At 33.6% G+C, this 17,256-nt stretch overlaps 1 long non-coding RNA gene across 18 annotated transcripts; it reads left to right on the top strand.

Moving 5' to 3' along the window:
* Window positions 1-1,388: 1,388 nt before the first annotated feature.
* LOC145820250 (uncharacterized) lies at window positions 1,389-12,937 on the top strand. 18 transcript variants are annotated; one of them, XR_014361452.1, is made up of 9 exons: window positions 1,389-1,674; window positions 2,586-2,727; window positions 3,331-3,444; window positions 4,419-5,391; window positions 5,560-5,644; window positions 6,388-6,489; window positions 7,024-7,095; window positions 8,018-8,261; window positions 11,904-12,134. It is a non-coding gene; the product is annotated as an uncharacterized LOC145820250 (long non-coding RNA). The 18 variants fall into 18 exon arrangements; XR_014361458.1 differs by lacking the exon at window positions 11,904-12,134 and having other exon boundaries at window positions 4,419-5,037; window positions 5,271-5,391; window positions 8,018-8,556; XR_014361454.1 differs by lacking the exon at window positions 11,904-12,134 and having other exon boundaries at window positions 4,419-5,037; window positions 5,161-5,391; window positions 8,018-8,556.
* The last annotated feature ends 4,319 nt before the right edge of the window (window positions 12,938-17,256 follow it).

The raw sequence follows: 17,256 nt of genomic DNA, 5'->3' as shown, positions 1-17,256 counted from the left end.
ACATCTATAAATAGGACCATCCTCATTTGATGTTTTCCATTCAGAAATTTCGTATTTCACATCTGTTAATTCTATTCTTCATATTGCTGCATTTTATTTTCAAAAGAAAGAGTGTAAACACTTAGTGTGTTCGTAAGGCAAACAATTAGTAGTGCTGCTATTGTTTGTGGTAGATCATTTCATCCTGGGAGATAGACGTCCGAATTCTGAAAGCACCATGGAGAGGACGAATCTGTCTTAAGGACACAGTGTTAAACACTGGACTTGATCAGAAAAATAATTCGAAGAAATTAAATCAAGTAAGTTATTTAATTACTTTCAGTGTTGTTTTTATTTGTTTATTTATTCAGATTTTAATTTTGTTTTTGTAACAAAATAAAATCTGTTTTTTATTTATTTATTTTTATTTCGAGTTTGATTTTTGTAATCAAACATATTTTCTCCTTTTCTTTATTTCTTTTATTCTTGTTGTTGTTTTGTACACAACAGAATTAAATCTTTTTAAATACAGTGAAGATTGTCCAACAGAATATTCAAAGCTCACATATTTAACACCAAGCGGTGGGCTACCGTCCACACTAAAACCATGGTTTTAAAAACCGGATCGGACCGGCCGGTTCAACCGGTTGAACTGGTGACCGGATGGGGTTCCGGTCCGGTCAGCCCCCTCAAACCGGCCAATTGTAAAAACCGGCCTATTTATTGAAAACCGGTGAACCCACCGGTTAAACCGGTGAACCGGTCGACCCGGTCACGGGTTGATCGAACCGGACCGGCTTATTTTTATTTTTTCCTTTCTTTCTTTCTTATTTTATATATATATATATATATATATATAAAATATAAGAATATAAGAAAATTTTAATTTGAAACTCTTTTTCAAGGGTCTCCTCTTGTGAGGAATCCCATTAAGAGTTTGATGAAATTATTGTGAAAGTCTTCACCTATTTATAAGAAAAAAACTCTTTCAAAAAAACTCAAGACATCCATGTGGGATTCAATCAAATGTATTGGAGGGAATATTGCAAGTTTGATATCCCTCAAAAATTTTTGATTTCCTTTCAATGAAATTATTTGAATTAAAATCATATGGAGGGAATATTAAATATTTGATTTCATCTTCCAAAATTGAAATTAATAATATTTTAAAATATATTATTATATTTTTCAGTAAAAAAAATATTAGGACAAATATTTAAAATAATTTAATATTTTTAATATTTTTAATTTATAATTTTATTACTTATATTTTTATTTAAATATAATTTTAATATATTTATTACGTCACGGTTCGATTCCGGTTCAACTCGACGGTTGAACCAGTGACCCGTCCACCCGATACGTTTTCCGGTTCGTTCACCGGTCCCGTTTTTAAAACATTGACTAAAACAACTTCTGATTGAGGTTTGCAGAAAATTGTAGTCACTTTTTGCTGAGGAAGGGATCAAAATTGATTGTCCATCTCTTGAATCTGTTCGTATCCAATATTGTGAGAGGCTCAAATCTTTACCCAATGCCAACAATCTCAGAAATCTCGGTCAATTGGAGATAAGATCATGTTATAATATGGAGTTCCTGTCACTTGGTGCTCTTGACGAGAACAACAACAACATCAACCAACTCACTTTGCTTCAAGATCTGTGTACATGTATATGTATAAGCACCCAACTGCAGGTACAAACAAATATCTCTCATACCATTTTTTTTGTTTGTTTATTTCTCAATACCAGCATCATCTCATATCTTTTTTACAACAGAGGGTTTTCTTTTTCTTTTTTCTTTGTTCTTCTTCTTTTTGGAACTTTAACACAACTGAGAGTTCCAATTCGTTGTGAATGACGAAATTTCAAGTAGAGTGATTGAACACATGAGGAAGCCCTAAAATATTCCAATAGGAAACAGAGAAGGAAAAACAGGGCAAACTAAGCTTCAATAATGGAAAGATGCAAGGAAGAAGCACAGAAGAAGAAGATTTCAGAGAAAAGAAAATAGCGTAGCATAGGGGAGAGAATTGAAGGGAGGGGGGGGGGGGGGGGAACCTTCGTTACAATCATATATCCCTCTGATACAACCCTAACAAAAAAGTTTTATACCCTCTTTGGATAAAAAGTTAACTAATCTTTTAACTACCTTGCTAACTAACTCTATAACTTCAGCTCAAACTAGACTCACTCAGCCACTTGGATCGTGTATATATTTTATTTATTAAAAAGTAAATATATAACTATATTCTAAAATTATTTTTCTACTTAGTTTTAATATATTTGTTAAAATATGAATTTTTGTTGGAGATTGATGTCAAATACATATTGTCTTTGTTAAGTATAAATAAATATTATGTAAATAGAAAGTACTATAATTTTATTTCTGATCCTCTGTTTGGTTGAAGGATTTAGGAAGGGATTTGGAAAGGGAAAGGAAAAGGAAAAAGGAAAAGGTGTGTAAAATTAGGTGGAATGTAGGTATATTTTATTCATATTTTACCTATCTTTTCCCGTTCCCTTTCAAAATCTTCCAACCAAACACAGTGTTAAGATTTGTATGCTTGAAAGGTTCTATCTCAGTTCGGAGCAAGTTTATTACAGGTTTCCTACTTGGGAGCATGGAATCGTGTTTCTTAGTAAAAAAGTCACCGAATTAGGAGTCTCCTGCTACTAAGGTCTGGTCAACTCAAATTGATCAGCTTGTGTCTTCAACTATATCTTCACATCAGCTCTCAAAATTCTGGTATACAGCTTCTATTTTTTGCCTGTATCAACACACAACAATGTTTTTACATTCATTCCTTTTCTTTTCCTTTCATATATTTTATTTTCCTTTTCTATCTATAAACCTCTACTGAATGGATGAATTTCATTCTGTTTTTTTATTTTATCTTTACCCTGACTCTACTACAAACATGCAGTTGTGGCTTTGAATACTACATTCTTTTTGTTGTTCAGCTTGTAAAGAGTATTTTTCTATATTTTCTTAGTGTTCTGTGTAAAAATTTAGAAAAAGATTTGTGGACAGTTTAAATAGTGAAGCCCACCATCTATTGTTATTACCTCTTTGTTATCCAGGGCTTTGTTGTTGTGGAAACAAACTTTAGGATGTATCCATACTCATTGTCTAAACTGCATTGCGAGATTTTCTGCCTCTTTTCAAGATATGCCAGAAATATGCTTGATGTAGACTTTGGCTGCTCTGATTTAACTTAATGCTTCTTGGCTTTGGAGAGAACTACAATTTTGGATGCAATGGGTTGCTATGTTTTGAGTTTTACAATTGTCATGAGGTTTTTAATTATTTTTAAAATTTCTTTTAATATATTGATTTACTTCTGTCTAGTCATAGTGAAAGCTCTCGTAAGTGATGGAGGAGTGAGAGATAAATCAAGAAAATTGAGAATGAATTCCTTTCCATAGACTGCAATTGAAAAATCTCTCGACTGCACACTATCAGGCAAGACTTCCATTGCCAGAAGGGAAATTTTATTTAATATCACGTTGTATTTTCATACCATTCTCCATGCATGCTAGACTACATTTGATAGTTTCGGAGTCAGCTAGTTTGGTCAAAATCCATGTGGGCAATCTGTAGTAGTTGGAGGGATTTAGGCTTGATTAAAGGGAAGTTGAGAAGCCACCTACCCTACTTGGAGTATTATTTAGAATTCAAATCCAAGGCAAATATTCAAAAAAAATATATGAAACTATTTGAAATTGGTATACCACATAGAGTTTATATGTTTGTTTGTTTAAATTTGCATATTGATCTGTTTAGACTTGTCGTGAAGTGGGTGATGAAATGATTCTCTTGTCTAAGAAGAAAACAGAAGGGGAAGTTCATCTAAAATGGTTCTCTTGTCTTTGATAAAATGGGGTTGTTTTCCAGATTTTGGGGTTGACCTAAGACTGAAGCATCTTAGCAGACACTAGAGAGAAATCACTAGTTACTTAGCCACTACAAAAATCTTCTAGCGAACTCCAAAACATGAAATATTGAAAAATGTTTGGAATGAGAGACTTTTCTTTAGATATATTTATTCTACTAGATCATAGGACATTTAAAAAGTAGTCAATTACTCTGTACTAGCTTGGTGCCACATTGTGAAGTCATTGCTCATAGTTTGTATTTGCTTAAATGCTATTCATCAATGAAGGGATAAGTTCGTCATCAATGTAGGGTAGAATATCAGCTTCCAAATCTCCTTGTTTATGAAATTACAAAAAAAACTTTTATGATGCTTTAAAAAATGACTTTATGGCAGAATGTGCAAGTATCAATCCTAGTTGTCTGTAACTTAATCTTATCTTTTGAGCCCAAACTTTATCTTAGTTACTCTTATCAAGTATCAACTTTATCTTATCTTTAGTGTTCATGTATATTTATTCGAACATCTTATCAACTTATGTATTTGTTTCCTTATCTTGCAGTAAGTCTTCGCATGAGAATATGGCGGTTTGTTATGGAAAGACTCAAAAAAGATCACGGTGAAAGCAGAAATGCTCGTCCACATCTGAGAATTCCCCCATCATCAAAGGAAAAGGAAAGGAAGGAGAGATGAAAGAAATTGTATGAACTTGCTTTTTGTTTGTTTATCTTTGTGGGATGGGCTTTTAATAAAGCTCTTTTAGCTTGAGTAGTAACCCACTGTTTGGAGGAGTATTTGGAATGCAAAGTCTCTTCTGGAGGTTGCGCTGCGTTGGCTTATTGGAAATGGCAGGTCTATGAAGATTTGGAAAGATAGATAGATTCCAAGGCCTTATTCTTACAAACCTATTTGTGTTTCCAAAGTCCTCCATGCCGATGCTAAGGCTTTCTCATGACATACTGGTTGGGCACTTCACTAAAAGTGGCCTTTTTTTCTGTTAAGTTGGCATATCATTTGGAGATGGATTTGTGAAGCAGAGAAACACTGGTCAGTTCAGATGGTGGGAGTTTTGAAATGGCATTTTCAAGGAAGATTTGGCAGCTGAAAATTCTGAATAAAGTGAAAATATTCGCATGGAAAACATGTTCGAATATCTTTCCTGTTCAATCAAAGTTGAGGAGGTGCAAAGTATATCAATTTGATGACTTCACTATTTCCCTTTTGCTGCACAAGTTTAGTCTTTAAGCTCTCTTTACTCTGTTCTCCATATAGGCCTGGCCCAAAATTTTCTTTTCTTGATTCAGGAGTTTAGCCAACAAATGGATGTGTTGCGTTTGAGATTATTGTTTTTATTTGCTGAAGTATTTTGAACAATCGCAATGATTGGGTTTTAACTAGAAGAGTCAATCAACAGAGGATGTTGCTAGGCACGTCGCTGATTACTTACAAGGTTATACCAATACACAGCTCAAGATCACTAATCCTGTTCAGCAAAAAGATGTTTCCAGTTGCCAGTTGGAGAGCTTTGATGGAAGGTTTGTTTAAATTTTTTTTGATAGTGCTCTTTTCTAGTTTCAGCTTGTAGAAGTGTATTTTTCTGTATTTTCTTAGTGTATTGTGAAAAAAATAATAGAAAGGATATGTGGACAGTTTAAATAGCAAAATCTACTAACTATTGTTGTTATTACCTTTTTGTTCTCCAGGCCTTTGTTGTTGTGGAAACAAACTTTAGGATGTATTCATAATCATTGTATAAACCGCATTGCAAGATTTTGTACTCTTCTCAAGGTATGCCACAAATTTGCTTGAAAAGTACTTTGGATGCTCTGATTTAAAATAAGGCTTCTTGTCTCTATAGAGAACTACGAACTTTAAATGGAATGGGTTGCTATTTTATGAGTTATAGAAATGTCATGAGGTTTTTTTATTGAATATAGTGATATACTTTTATGCAGGCATGGTGAAAAATCTCATATATGATAAAGGAATAAGAGATATATCAAGAAAATTGACAAGGAATTCCTTTCCACATACCACAATTGAAAATCCTCCCTACCACACACACTTAGGCAAGACTATTGATTATTTGGACTTCCACGCCTTTGCAAGAAGCAAAACTTTGTTTAATATCACGTTGAGTTTTTAAACCTTTCTCCTTGCATGCTAGATTACATTTGACAATTATGAAGCCACCTAGTTTGGTCAAAATTCATGAAGGCAATCTGTTGCAGTTGGAGGAATTTAGGTTTCCTTGAGTAAAGGGGAGTTGACAGGCCACCTACCCTACTTGGGAGTATTATTTAGATTTCAAAATTCAAGGCATATATTGAAAAAAGAGATGAAAGTTTTTGAAATTGGTATACCATATAGTCTTATAGAGTTTTTTTTTCTTTCAAATTTACACATTGATCTGTTTAAACTTGTTGGGGAGTGGGCAATATGACAAAGAACAAGAAGAAATCAAAAGGGGAAATTCATTTAATAGTAACAAATGGTCTCTAATCAATTGATAAAATGGGTTTCTTTTCCAGATAATGAGGTTGACGAAAGACCAGCATCTTAAACACTGGAGTGAAATCCCTGGTTACTTTGTCGCTCCAGAATTCTTTGGGCAAACTCCAAAACATGACATGGTAAAAAAATGTTTGGAATGAGAGACTTTTCCTTCAGATATATTTATTCTACTAGATTGTTATATATATATATATATATAAATTGAAGTCATTGCCATTTACCATTTACTAGCTTGGTACCAAATTAGGAAGTCATTGCTCATTGTTTGTATTCGTCTAAATTCTATTCTTATATTTGCCATTCATTGATGGAAGAATCAATTTTTGTGCTAAAAATGCAGGGTAGAATATCAGCTTCCAAATCTTATTGTAACTGCAATTACAAAGAAACCTTGTATAATGCTTACAAAGAAAACATGCAAGTATTGATGCCTAGTTGTCTGTAACACCATGTTATCTGTTGGGACATTTTAAGAAATTATTTCATCTTTTAACAGCTAGAGTAACTAAGACTTTGCAGTAATAGCTAATGAAATCAAAAACTTTGGTCCTTTACTTGTGTTTTTCTGTAAAAGAGCTTGAACTTGGTTGCTAATTTTATTTTATTTGTTATTAACCAAATTCTCTTGCCTTTTCTGGATGTTTTTTTCATAGGAAACAACTTTGCCATTGCAAGTGCATGGGACTCTCTTGCATGCGGCCTTGGTTGCTTTGAAAAGTTAGCAGGTATGTTTTATTTGAAGTGTATTGAAACAGGAAAAGGGTATGTTTTATTTGTTTTGTTTTCTTCTTTTGATAAATAGTTTTCTTTTGTTTCCTTTTTTTATTTGGGTGGTTTTTGTTTTTTGGTTTTCTTGGTATGTATATTTGTCTGTGTGTGGATGGGTGTGAGGTGGGAGTTGTTGATAATAAGCGGAGTTTTTCAAGTTATAATTAATGGTGAAATCTTGCTTTTGCTTTTTTTTGTTGATCAATGTGAAATCTTGCTTTCTTTCAAAGCCCTTAGTGGGATGCTCTAACCTACCGGAATGTGGATGAGTTGGATGGTTATGTAGGACTAACTTTATGACTTATATGTCATATGTGGATATTGCGGCTCATATACCAATCTATGTGTGTTCCACCAAATATATTTTTACATTTTCTATGTTCTCTTAGGTGTAGAACTGAAGTATACAATGCCACCCCTATTTTTGTTCTTATATAAAGCTAGCCATAATTTTTTTGTTACCTGCTGAGGCCAAAAAAAAAAAAAAAACAGAAATTTGTTTGTTTGTTTGTTCTATTAGAATATAATTTGCTTCTTTGAAATTTGAACCATTGTATTTGCAAATAATTTATTTTTTTCAATAAAAAGCACATCCTCATGTTGCAGAAAGAATGCCCTCTGTACCAGAAAATGTTTCTGATCCGGCTTACATTTTTCTCAATGTTTAGATACATTTGCAAACCAAAATATTGTTGATTCTATTTAGGTTCAATATTTAGTACATGTCAGCTTCCAATGAAAAGTAAATTTAGTTATGCTGTTTTTGTGAATCACCAAGTTCTTGAAGACATATCCTGTTTTTCAAATGATTAACATTTACAAAGTGATTTATATCTTAATCTGTTTGATAATGATTTGAAATTCAATTTTCTTTAACAGATTAGGTTGTGGATAAGGTTGGGATGATACCATCTCATCTTTATGATGAGTTCCCTCATGGGGTAGGAAGTTTTTGTGGATGCTTGCGACTTTGCATTAGAAAAGATGGTAGTGAAGGCAGAGACACTCATGAAGCGATTTGAATACTTTAAAAAACATACCTTTCTCCATTAGAGGACTCAAAATACTAGAAATGAATGAGGAAACAAGAAAAAAAGAAAGGAGAAAAGGAGGAAGTAGAGAGGTGAGAAAATGTACAAAGTTGTTTTTTGGCTGTTCAAATTGCTGCATTTCACTTTTGTTTCGTTTTGTTTTGGTTTTTTTTTTTTTTTCTATACTTTTATTCACATAATTGCGAACTTCACCGTTGGCAAACCCATTGTTAACTTCTCCCACTTCAAATTGTGAAGTACCAATTGGCACCCACAATCTCAGGAAAGCATAAATTATTGTGTACCTTGGTTTGTCATGCTTCTCTATTAGGTTTGAGGTGATCAAATATATAAAAGTGTTCCGTTTCAATTCGTTTCCCAATAAAATTTGGGTTCATCCATCTTATCTATTCTCCTCTCGAATCTTTATACAATCCAAAATGACACAATGATATTAAATTTCCTGAATGTTACCCTACCCATATTTTCTATCATTTTGTGTCTTGTTGGAGTATTGAAGTATTTGTGTCATTTTGGACCAAATTGATACAAATTTAAAAATTAAAGTGCAAAATTGACATAAGAGGCACTGCTCTGTAATTCCCCCCCCCCCCCCCCCACAAAAAAAAAAAAAAACTAATGACATATAGCATTCTTTTCCATTCAACAACTGCATAGTAGGTTTTTTAATATTTTTTTCACCTATTATTTTGAACAAGTAATTTGTAAGTTACAAAAGACTTGTATAAGTTTGCACAATACTATAAATGGGTTAGCACATATTCTAGTAATGTGCAAAGAACAACACATTTGTCAGTCTCACAAGTAAATTGTAAGTCAGAAAAGACATGTATAAGTTATCTCCGCTGTCTTTAGTTTCCTCCTCACAAGTTAGCTTTGATCTTTCCTTTTTTTGGTTGTTTGTTTTCTCCAGTGGATTCATGTTGTGCTTCTTTGCCTCACTTTCCTTCAGTAGGGGTTGGTATGTTAAGATTAATTGTTTGGGCAGTTAAAAGGCAGTAAGGATATTCATGTTGATGTAGCTCCATGGATGTATGACATCTACTTCGTAGCTGAGTCTTTTTAGCTTTTCAGCTTTGCTATGGCAAACAATAGCTTCTTCTCTCAAGCTAAGCTCCATCTAGTTTTGCAGCTACATAAAGAATTCAATCAGCTAGCTCCTCTATTTCTGAGATGTTCGTTCTTTTTGCTATTCTACTAGTTGTAGGCCTCTGTAGTTATTGTGTTTTTCAAGTTTTTGTTCTAAGCTCTATTTTCCTGTTTTGTTTGTCATGTTTAATCTAGTATGGTCTGGTTAAACTCTTGTGCTTCGTCTCTTTTATCAATGAAGTGCTTGAAATGGAATGGACTAATTGTGACATTCTTATGGTTTATTAACCATGTTAGTTATCACAACAATATTGTCAAAAAGGGTTCTCACCAAGAAATTAGAAAATTTGGAAAATTTTATTTATAACACCATTCATGCATCTCATACCTACATGAAATACTGTAATTCTTTTTACCACATGAAATTCTGATTTATTCCAATAATTTGGCATTCCATTGATATGGAGATTTGAGATCAACAATTGAAAGCACAAAAACATTGCCTCGGAACCAGGGGTGCAGTGAAATCATCGCACTGCCCTGCTCCATTGAACTGGTTTTGCAGTCATCCCTGCAACAGTCGTCGCCATTGTAGCGCTAAGTTTTGTGACGGTCTTTCGCTTTCACCATGACCACCATTTTTTCATCTGTATAGATTTACAAATGTGAGAGATAAATGGAAAGTCACATATAAAAGTGAGAACACAAATAAAGTGTGTTGAGTGAATTGTCTAGTAGTGGTGTAGGTCTGTGTATTCAACAGACTAAGTTACTAGTGTGGTGTGAGTGTTAGTAAAGTTGGTGTGTGCTTGTGTATGACATGAGTGTTATAGTAATCCTGATTTAGACCCGACCCATTTATTACTTCTAAATCCGAGAAACCATATTCGTGATAGTCGTTCCCTTTTTTTCATGTTTAGTTTTGGTTTTAGGGGTCGACACCATCCTTGCTGGTGTCGACGCTGCCTTCTTTTCCTTGCCTTGTTCCGCTCCAAGGGTCGACATTAGCCTTGGAGGTGTCGACACCATCTTATTGCTATGTTCTTGGAATAGCTGTTGAAATTTAGGGTCGACACCAGCCTTTGTGGTGTCAACACTTGTCTTTGTTGTTGGCCTTAAGGGTCGACACCAGTCTAGGAAGGGTCGACCCTTATCTACTGCAGAATCTGGGTTTAGTTGTTGAAATTTAGTGTCGACACCTCTAGTCCAAGGGTCGACACCTTGTCTGTTGCCAGCATTGTCAATTTTTGTCAATTCTTCCTGAAGGGTTGACACCACCGACACAAGGGTCGACCCCTGTGATTTTTTTTTCCAGATTTTGGTTTGATTTTGGGCCCTACTTCTTAGGGATTTTCACTTGTTCTTTTGGGTTGACTTTGAGACTTTATTTCACTTTAACCTAGCTTTATAAATAGGGCCCTCACTTACCCTTTTCTTCACTTTATCTTCTCTTTCCCCTCTCTAAACCGTGAGTCACTCCTCTCTCTCTCTAAACTCACTTTTTCACTCAAAGATCTTCAAATCTATTTACTTAGAATCATCTCCTCATGTTACTCCTTTGAGATTAAGTGTAGAGCTTATCAAGAGCTTCGTTTTGATCAGAGCAAATCGTTGTTTCGTCACCATCAACTTTCGGGCTTTTCTTCCTTGTTCCTCTTCTAAGCTTGAGGTAGGGAGTTTTCACTCTTGTATAAGTTTTACGTTAGTTATTAGCTATTTCAAAAGATTATAGTGGTTTGGGGGTTTTTGGTAAAACCTAGGGTTTGAAATCAAAAATGAAAAAGAGGGGTTTTCAAATGGTCTATTGGAAAAGCTTGTGAGTATGAAAGTGGAGTTGATATATGTTGAAATGAGGTATTTCCTACATTGAAATTGATTTTCAAAGAGAAAGGATTTTGCCCTAAAAATGTGAATGTTTGAGATTGTAAAGAGAGAATGGAATTGATGTTGAGAATTATGAAATTGAAATAATGTTGATAATGATGGCGGAGTTGGATATGTATTATCACTCCCATTTTGAGATTTTGGAAAAGTGTATCTTTAATGAAATTTATTTTCTTGTTTAGAGATATCTGTTTTGGGTTATTGGTGGAGGATAGCTATGAGTGTTGTAGAAATTACATGAGAATTAGGTGAACTAAAACTAATTTATCATCTATGTCCATTGAACATTGTTGCTCATTTAATACATTGAAAATGTATATGATTTTGAGAAAAAAAGGGTGAACGTTGGAAAGAGGTGTGTATCACCAAAATAAGTTGGCCTGTGTGTCCAGGGTGAAAGTTTCGAAAAATGCACATATACATGGGTGTCGGTTCCTGCGGAAGAAATATCCATAAAATGGCATTAGTAGCGCTTGTATAGGCTACGTTTGCATAGGTGCTGTTTGACGGTTTCTCGCAGACGAAATATCCGTGAAAGGTTGTACTGGTTTGAGATTTCCCCCTTGTTTTTTTATTGTAAAGGATATGATTCGAGAATTGTGATATAAACTTAGCATGGCATGGTTTTGGAAAGAAATGTAAAATGTTTTGGCAACCTTATGGCTTTGTTAAGATTTATACATTGTGTTATAGTGTTTCTATTGGGTTTTGGCTCACCCTATGTAGGAAACCATTTTCAGGTGCTGGTGATATGTCTCTACCAAGGACTTAGCCTGGGAGGACTGTGGAGCTGAAGGTTCAATGTTGTATTTTGTATTTAATTTTGTACAAGCCTCGGGCTTTGTAATGCCCTACAATTTTCTCACAAGAACATGCCAAGATAAATACAATAATGTACCCCAAAAGGTCATCTTTCTCATTGAAGTAAGGGTTAAGAGATTACAGATCATCATGTATATCTCCACAATATTCGGGATTTGTATTTCAGTTCAATGAACTAGATAGCCTTACAAAATATAAGCCTCCTAGGTGTATAACAACAACAAAATAAATTTGATAAACTAACAAAACGCCTGCGAATCAACTTTTTCCAAAGGAGCTATTGTTTGTTTCAATCCATCAGTGAGGTGGTACTTTGTCAACTCCTGAAAAATAAAATAGAGTTGAGCTATATGCCCAGTAGGAATACACTTAACCACGTATTTTATCGTTTGAATAAGATTATGGTATCCTTGCGACCAAAACATTTCAAGGGGATTTGTTTTCACAAGTAATCTTTATCAATCATATATATACATGATAACTAAATAGTGACAAGCACAACAATTAAACAATCACAACCATGAAAAGCAAACCATGAGTCCACTTGTAAGAGTCCAATTCAAAACACCCTTTGCTTTTTGTTTTAAGAATCGTCCCCCACATTTGCCGGCTATTATATGGCAGGGAGTGGGCACCCAAAGAAAACCATCCATTTTTTCACTTTTGCCGGTTACAATACGACAGGACTTTGTGGACACCTAAAAACATTTTTCCTACATTCGTCCAGCGATAAGCCTAGACAGGGCATTTGGGCACCTTTTAAACTTCCGTTGCGGGTACCAACACAACACCACATTTCCAAAACCGACTCTTACCCAGACTCATGCACAATTAACAATTCAATCACATTTTGTTCCATCAACAAGCATCCACATTGCAAAGGAATAGAATACAACACAACCTTCAAAGAAAAATAACATCCCCACAATTCTGTCACCATGTCAACATCCACATCTTTCATCTCGTTATTATTTACAATATTCCATGAATCAAAGGAAATTTCATTCAATTTAGTGTTTTCTACTCATATTGAGAATGTAGGGTTTTGCCAAATTTGGGGTTTTTCTTCTTCATCATAGATATGGGTGCTGACAACATTCAAATACATGTTTTAACAAAAAAGAATTAAGAAATTTCAAGCAAAAGTCAATTAAAATGGCTATTTAAGCAAAACATGGGTTTGATTGAACAATAACTTCAAATTAGCTCATAAGTCACCACAACACCATAAAATCTCTTCAAAATAAAGAAATACAAGGGTAAAAGCATCCTTACCTCAAGTTGTGAAGAGGAAAACTCGAAAAACCCAAAGTCAACGAAACCACGAACTTCTCGGATCAATAGAAAGCCCTTGACAAGATCTACAATCTTCCTCAAAGGACCCAGGTGAGAAGATGCTTCTAGATGAGCCGATCTAAAGATCTAAGTGGGAAAAAGTTGAGTTTAGAGAGAGAAGAAGAGAGGCTCACGATTTGAGAGGAAAGAGGAGAAGAAAATCATGAGAGAGAAGTGTTTTGGGTCTATTTATAGTAGTAGAAAAGTAGCCCTAAGGTTATTAAAAAGATTAAGTCCAAAACCCCCCAAAAGTAGGGCCCATTCGTACCCAAAATTCTGGAAATAAACACGCAGGGGTTGACCCCTGGTGTGCTGGTGTCAACCCTTCAGGAAGAAAAGACAACGCTGGCAGCAGGTAAGGTGTTGACCCTTGGACTAGATGGGTCGACACTAAATTTCAGCAACTAAACCCAGATTTTGCAATATACGAGGGTAGACCCTTCCCAGACTGGTGTCGGCCCTTGAGGCCAACAACAACAGACAGGTGTCAACACCACTAAGGCTGGTGTCGACACTAAATTTCAGCAACACTTCCAGAACACAGCAACAGGTAAGGGTCGACCCTTAGGAAGGCTGGTGTCGACCCCAGAACAGAATTTCTAAGTTCCCAAGGAACTTTTCGACAAGAACAAGCGTGAACGAACAAACCCAACGAGTTTAAATCGAATTGTACTCCTTCAAAACCAATATACAACCCCAAAGACTCCTAATAAAGAAAATAAAGGGATTAAATACACCTTCTAGTAGATTAAAACATCCAAGTGTTACAGGCTTTATATGTATTGAGTTTAAGACTCACTTTTGATGTACTCAAGCATTGACTTGGAAAGATGTAAACCCTTAAGGCATATGATTATCTGTTTAGCTTTCATTTCTTTTCACCATCTTGTAACACATGCTGTAAATGCAGGATATATTGTTTATGAATGTATATCACATATGTCACCTTTTGTATATCAAAATCTAATTAATGAAAGCTTATCAATTCATATATGTTGCCATTTATTGGTTGTTATGAGATGGATATATTGTATTTATTTCGGGGCGTTACAAGTGCTTAGTAGTGTGAGAACACAAATTGTGAATCAGAATTTATGTGTGCTATTGTGTACAAGTCTCTTGTGTATTACTGGATTTGTTAATTAATATATATATATATATATATATATATTTGTTGATTCAAATTCAACAACAAACCACCAGTAAAGAATAACCTAAACTAGTTCTCAAAAATGAATTAAAGATGAACAAGGTTTTTAAATTGAAATAAAAAGGCTTACTAGCAAGGGTTTGAATTTATTACATTTGCAGCTAGCTTCTAATTAAAATGCATGCATGTGTGTGGAAACTATTATGTTCATTATTATTGCCTACTTAATTAGCAAATGAGGATTTCTTTCTCTATCTGTTATTTTTACTTTTTCAATAGGTATGAAATTAACAAATATAAGAAATATTAAGTCACGTTGGACAATTAAAGTCCAACAATGCCCAAAAGTCACCCTAAGCAATAGCCCAACAACCACTTGAAGAAATATTCAATAACTATAACCCCCTATTAATGGAGGAGAAATAGACACTCTCAAATGATATCAAACTCCTCTCCTTAAGAGTTGTACCCACAATTTCATACCAAAGTGCTACTACACAACTGTTAGGAGAAAATGCACGTGCAACTAACGCTGTGTTTGGTTGGAGGATTTGAAGAGGGATTTGGAAAGGGAAAAGAAAAAGTTTGGTGAAATGTGAATAAAATATACCTACATTTCATTTAGTTTCACACACATTTTCCTTTTCTTTTTCCAAATTCCTCCCCAAATCCCTCAACCAAACACAGCATAAAAGATTAAAAATTGAACACAAATGGTGTGGATATGAAAATAAAATGGTAGAAAAGAATTTCTTTTACCCAAATTATCCAAAGAAAAATCACTTTTGACTTTCTAAACAATTTTTTTGTCATCAGATTAATAGAAAGGTAACTGTGGAAATTTATTCGCACAACTGTTTTAATTTTTAGAAATTTTTTAAACACATCTCATTCTAATGGTTATCCCAACCGGCTGTTTAAAAAATTACTTGCACACCCATGGGTGTACCCAAAAACTAGTGTCGTTTAAGAATCTATTGCTCTAACATTCATTTTGCCCTTAATATTGAGAAAATAAAAAGTAGATATTAATAGTACCATTCATGTAATAATTATTTTTTTGGAGAAAATTTCAATGAATAAAAAGCTTTTGAGGTCTTGATTTGAGTTTTAACTCCACAGGCAGTGACTTCCACAATAAATACTGATGACAATTAGGTAATAACTTAACAACATTACATGTTCAGAAGTAAATAGTATGGATAGAACCAAAAATGTGTGTGATGACCCAACATTTTCAGCTTTTTTTTTTTTTTTTTAAATTTTATTTTTGAAAGTTCACATGAGTTGAGAGTTAATGTTTATTATTGATTATTATATTTTTGATGCTTTTACAAATCAAATGAGTTATATTTTTTTTGACATTGATATTTATTAGAGTGTAGCTGCTTCTATTTTATTCTTCACAGGTAAATATAATTCATCTGCAATATATTTAGTGTTTTTAAGACATTATTTCTAAATGTACCCACATTGATGTGGAAAGTAGTTCTACCAAGGCATATATTGAAAAAAGAGATGAAACTATTTGAAATTGGTATACCATATTGTCTTATAGAGTTTTTTTTTTTTTTTCCTTTCAAATTTACATATTGATCTATTTAATTAAACTCGTTGGGGGAGTGGGTGATATGACAAAGAACAAGAAGAAATCAAAAGGGGAAATTCATTTAATAGTAACAAATGGTCTCTAATATTTTGATAAAATGGGTTTCTTTTCCAGATAATGAGGTTGACCAAAGACTAGCATCTTAAACACTGAAGTGGAATCGCTCCAGAATTCTTTGGGCAAACTCCAAAACATGACATGGTAAAAAAATGTTTGGAATGAGAGACTTTCCCTTCAAATATATTTATTCTACTAGATTGTTATATATATATATATATAAATTGAAGTCATTGCCATTTACCATTTACTAGCTTGGTGGCAAATTAGGAAGTCATTGCTCATTGTTTGTATTCGTCTAAATTCTATTCTTATATTTGCCATTCATTGATGGAAGAATTGTTTGGTTTGGTTTTTTGATGATTCACTTTTCAGAAAATTGAATTTTTTTATTTTCTGTTTGTTTTCACTGAAATTTTTTAATTTTTAGATACACCTAACATAAATACACTTAAAAAGTATAATATGTGAAAAAAATCTTTAGAAAATTCACTAAATACCAACAAAAAAGAAAAGAAAAGAGAATTCAGTACATTTTTTGTATTCTTGTGTATCTATTGATTTTTTAAAATATTTTTTTATAAATATTTTACTTTTTGGATACATCTAAGTAAGGTGCATTTAAAAAAGTAAAAAAAAATGCTTAAAATTTTAAACAATATTCACTAAAAAAAAAAAAAAAAAATACGAAAAACAAAAACTCAATTTTTAGAAAATTAAATAGAGAAAATTGAAACTAAACATAGTGTGCTAAAAATGCAGGGTAGAGTATTAGCTTCCAAATCTTTTTGTAACTGCAATTACAAAGAAACCTTGTATAATGCTTTCAAAGAAAACATGCAAGTATCGATGCCTAGTTGTCTGTAACATCATGTTATCTTTTGGGACATTTTAAGAAATTATTTCATCTTTTAACAGAAGCTAAGACTTTACAGTAATAGCTATTGAAATCATAAACTTTGGTCCTTTACTTGTGTTTTTCTTTAGAAGAGCTTGAACTTGGTTGCTAATTTTATTTTATTTGTTATTAACCAAATTCTCTTGCCTTTTCTTGATGTTTTGTCACAGGAAACAACTATGCCATTGCGAGTGCATGGGACTCTCTTGCATGCGGCCTTGG

The sequence above is a fragment of the Camellia sinensis genome, chromosome 2 (genome assembly GCF_055761805.1).
Source record: "Camellia sinensis isolate YWXY chromosome 2, ASM5576180v1, whole genome shotgun sequence".
NCBI classification, from domain to species: Eukaryota; Viridiplantae; Streptophyta; class Magnoliopsida; order Ericales; family Theaceae; genus Camellia; species Camellia sinensis.
Note: the sequence above shows the minus strand (reverse complement) of the source record. Positions and strands in the feature narration are given on the sequence as shown.